The 5,000-nt window shown below is 38.5% G+C and overlaps 1 protein-coding gene across 7 annotated transcripts in view; it reads right to left on the reverse strand.

Annotated features, from left to right (window-relative positions):
- Nucleotides 1–5,000, reverse strand: part of LOC113809194 (uncharacterized) — a 17,753-nt gene that overhangs the window by 11,652 nt on the left and 1,101 nt on the right. For 3 of the 7 annotated variants that reach the window (XM_070133061.1, XM_070133060.1, XM_070133059.1), the window contains exon 1: nucleotides 2,370–2,496. The gene's annotated coding sequence lies outside the window, so the exon portion shown is untranslated. Of the gene's footprint in view, nucleotides 1–333; nucleotides 420–2,369; nucleotides 2,497–3,705; nucleotides 3,792–5,000 lie in introns of those variants that run through there. The other 4 variants (XM_070133057.1, XM_070133055.1, XM_070133056.1 and 1 more) reach the window with 3 other exon arrangements.

The following is a 5,000-nucleotide window of genomic DNA, read 5'->3' on the forward strand; positions in this document are numbered from 1 at the left end:
TGAAAAAGAAAAAAAAAGATAGAGAGACGGAGAAATTTGAAAGAAATGAAAATGTTAAGAGAGTGGAAAAATAAATAAGACAACTAGTATCAAACACAAGCAATATCTAACCAAACAAATGCGAGAAGAGAGGTAGATAGAGAAAGACGGCAATATGTTCATATATTGATAGACATGTAGATGTACAGTCAGACAGATAGATAGATATATAGGGAAATGGACAAATAAATATAAAGTCATAATAGGTTCCATATATAAAACATCATGAAAGATGGTATGTTCGCCTGACTCTATGCAGACTGTAGACATAATAATGACAATTATAGAAATTACCTTCATTTGTTGTTAATAATATACGTCATGATTTACAAAGCGAAGAGGGTGGCCTACGTGCGACTTGGCATGGAACAGTCTCGAACCTGGGAATGAGAAAAAGGGATTAAGTTAGATGTGTTTTTCCGCTATATTTGTATCTATATAAAGATAAACAACTAAAACAACGAGTAAGAAACCCAGGCAAAGCAAAAACAAACAAATGCGAAAAGGGAAAGTGGGAAAGAGAGAGAGAGAGAGAGAGGTAGAGAGAAAGAGGGGGGGGGTGAGAGAGGAAGAGAAAGAGACAGAAATATGTATAGATAGACATTTAGATATATATACAGACAGATAGATAGTCAGATGGTTACAGAGACAGATAAAGAGAGAGTTATGATAATATCTACATATAGAACATCATGAATGACAGCATGTTCAGCCTCGTCTATCCCGACTGCAGACCTATAATTATGATAGTTCTATAAAGGACGATTTCTATCCATGCGAGGATTACGTGGCTTTATAAACTGCATTTATAACATCTCTTCCTCCCCCCCCTCTTTCCTCTTTCTCTCTCTTTCTCTCTCTCTCTCTCTCTCTCTCTCTCTCTCTCTCTCTCTCTCTCTCTCTCTCTCTCTCTCTCTCTCTCTCTCTCTCTCTCTCTCTCTCTCTCTCTTTCTGATCTCCCTTCTTCCCATATCCCTTTTCTCTGTCTCTTTTCCGCCTTCTCTCTCTCTCTCTCTTTCGTTAAAGATATAAGTGAATATTATGTCGAGAATAATGATCGCATGTAGAAGCAAAAGCATATCTAAGCTACGAAAGAGAGAGAGAGGGAGATGACGATATGTCCATATATAGATAGACATGTAGACATACATATATATAAATAGATAGATAGATAAATGCATGAAGAGAGAGTTATAATAGGATCTGTATATAAAACATAATGAATTGTAAGATGTTTAGCCTAGTATTTGCCGACTGTCGACCTACAATCATAACATTTATATAAGTTTTATTCATTGTTAATAAAGATACGTAACCAACTTCATGATTAAAACAAAACCAAAAGGGAGGCCTACGTGTGACTCCACACTTGGCATGGAACGGTCTCGAACGCGGGCCTCGGGGAATCCCCAGCCACACCGTTAACCGTTCCTCCACCCGGACGATCTCTATTTACGGGAGGTTTAGGTGGGGTTATAAACTATGCATTAGTATTATTATCTCTTCCTCTCATTCTCTCTCTCTCCTCATCTCTTCCTCTTCCTCTCCCTATCTCTCTTCCTCCTTAACACCCCTCCTCTCTCTCTTTCCCTAACCTCTCCCTCCCTACCTCTCTTTCTCAGTCTTCCTCTCTCTCTCCCTCTCCTTCTTCCTCTCCCTCCCTCCCTCTTTCTCTCTTCGCAATCTCCATTCTTCCCTCCTCCCACTACTCTTTCCCTCTACCACCTTCTTTTTCTTACTAGACCCAAGTAATAATTGAACAGAAGAATGAAATAGAATAAATAACGTGTATAGAAAGTGAAAATGAAAAAAATATGTAAGTTGTATTTTCCGTTATGTTTGTATCTATATAAATAAACAAATAAAATAACGAGTAAGAAATCCAAGGAAAAGCTAAATAAACAAATGCAAGAAGCGAGAGAGAAAGAGAGAGAGAGACGGCAATATATTCATATATATAGAAACATGTGGACATGCATACAGAAAGACAAACAGATAGATAGATCTACATATAAAGCATAACGATTCTCTCTCTTCCTCTTCCTCTACGTCTCCGTCTTCGCCCTTGTCTTCCTCTCCCTCTCTCCCTCCCTCCCTTTCTCTCTCTCTCTTTCTGATCTCCCTTCTTCCCATCTCCCCTTTCTCTGTCTCTTTTCCGCCTTCTCTTTTGTACGAGAGAGAAATGTCTGTTCCAGAAGGGGGGGGGGGACGTACCGAAACACGAAATGACTAAATAAGATAATGAAATAGAATAGACAAAGGACCATATAAAAAGTGAGAATATTTTTAAAATGGATAAATTAGATATGTTTTTCCTGTCGGATTCTCACCTCTCTCCGCTCTCCCAGTGACTGAGTCTGCATCTAACCGCGTCCTCCTTCTGTCTAAACCAAGCTAGGGCAAGCACATGTCACGCTGGGGACCTTGGCTTGGCGCAGAATGTTTTTACCAATATATTCGTACATAAAAAAAAAAGAAAACAGTAGAGAAAGACATACAAACATGAATTTGAATGAAAAAAATTAGTAAAAAAATAAAAAAAAATAAACGTTAAAAACTCCAAATAATAAAGAGAACGATATGTTCGTATATAGATAGACACGTATAAATAAAGATAGATAGATAGATAGACACGTATATATACATATATATAGATGGAAAGAGATAGTCATAATAGGATATACATATAAAAGAAAATGAGTGATAGCATGTTCACCCTCGTCTGTGCCGACTGTAGACCTATAATCAAAAAAGTTTCATATATCATAGTCATTTGTTAATACAGTACGTAATATACTTTATAATTAAACAGAACGAAACATTATCTCCCTCTCATTCTCCCTCCCTCACTCTCTCTCTCCCTCCCTCACTACCACTCTCCCTCTCCCTTCCTCCCTTCCTACCTCCTTCCCTTCCTCATCTCCCTTCTTCCCTCCTCTCCCTTCTCTATCCCTCTTCCGCCTTCTCTTTTTTTTTACGAAAAAGAAACCTGTCGCAGAAAGGGGGGGGATCGGTGGATAAGGTAAGATGTGTTTGCTTGCCTTACATTTGTATCTAAAGAAAAATAAAATAAAAGAAAAATCGGAATGAAAGAAACATAAATAAAGTGATAATAATGATAAAAATAAAACAACGAGTAAGAAACCGAAGCAAAACCTAAACAATGTCAAAGAGAGAAAGAGAGAGAGAGAGAGAGAGAGAGAGAGAGAGAGAGAGAGAGAGAGAGAGAGAGAGAGAGAGAGAGAGAGAGAGAGAGAGTCTACATATGTTCATATATAGATAGACATGTAGAGAGACAGAGATAGATAGATGGATACATAGATAGATAAAGAGAGTCATGATAGGATCTGCATATGATAGCACGTTCAGCCTCGTTTATGCCGACTGTAGAACCATAACATTATCTCTTCCTCTACCTCTCCCTTTGTCTTCCTCTCCCTCCCTCTCCCCCTCCCTTCTTCCCTCCCTCTCTCTTCATATATTGATAGACATATAGACGTACAGCCAGACAGGCAGACAGGTGAATAGATAAATTTATAGAGAAATGACAGATAGATAAAGAGAAAGAGTCATAATAGGTTCCACAAATAAAACATCATGAAAGATGGTATGTTCGCCTGACTCTATGCAGACTGTAGACATAATAATGACAATTATAGAAATTACCTTCATTTGTTGTTAATAATATACGTCATGATTTACAAAGCGAAGAGGATGGCCTACGTGCGACTTGGCATGAAACAGTCTCGAACCTGGGAATGAGAAAAAGGGATTAAGTTAGATGTGTTTTTCCGCTATATTTGTATCTATATAAAGATAAACAAGTAAAACAACGAGTAAGAAACCCAGGCAAAACATAAACAAACAAATACGAAAAGGAAAAGTGGGAAAGAGAGAGAGGTTGAGAGAAAGGGGGGGGGGAGATATATATACAGACAAACAGATAGATAGATAGATGGTTACAAAGATAGATAAAGAGAGAGTTATGATAGGATCTACATATAAAACATCATGAATGACAGCATGTTCTGCCTCGTCAATCCCGACTGTAGACCTATAATCATAAAAGTTCTATAAAGGACGATTTCTATCCATGCGAGGATTACGTGGCTATTTAAACTGCATTTGTAACATTCTTCCTCTCCCTCTTCCTCACTCCCTCCCCCTCTCCATCTTCCTCCCCCCCCCCCTCTCTCTCTCTCTCTCTCTCTCTCTCTCTCTCTCTCTCTCTCTCTCTCTCTCTCTCTCTCTCTCTCTCTCTCTCTCTCTCTCTCTCTCTCTCTCTCTCTCCTTCCCTTCCTCTCTCTCTTTCTGATCTCCCTTCTTCCCATCTCCCCTTTCTCTGTCTCTTTTCCACCTTCTCTCTCTCTCTCTCTCTTTCGTTAAAGATGTAAGTGAATGTTATATGTCTAGAATAATGATCGCATGTATAAACAAAAGCATATCCAAGCTACGAAAGAGAGAGAGAGAGAGAGAGAGTTAGAAGGAGATGGCGATATGCCCATATATAAATATACATGTAGACAGATAGATCAATAGATAGAAAAAATAGATACATGAAGAGAGATAGGATCTGTATATAAAACAATGAATTATAACATGTTTAGCCTAGTCTTTTTCGACTGTCGACGTACAATCATAACATTTATATAAATTTTACTTATTGTTGTTAATAAAGATACGTAACCAACTTTATGATTCAAATAAATTTAAAAGGGAGGCCTACGTGTGACTCCACACTTGGCATGGAACGGTCTCGAACGCGGGCCTCGGGGAATCCCCAGCCACACCGTTAACCGTTCCTCCACCCGGACGATGTCTACTTATATCCGGTTTCTGAGGGTTTATAAACTATGCATTTATATTATTATCTCTTCCTCTCATATTATTATCTCTTCCTCTCATTTTCTCTCTATCCTTATCCTTATCTCTTCCTCTTCCTCTCCCTCTCTCTCTTCCTG

This window comes from Penaeus vannamei, chromosome 18 (assembly GCF_042767895.1).
Source record: "Penaeus vannamei isolate JL-2024 chromosome 18, ASM4276789v1, whole genome shotgun sequence".
NCBI lineage: Eukaryota > Metazoa > Arthropoda > Malacostraca > Decapoda > Penaeidae > Penaeus > Penaeus vannamei.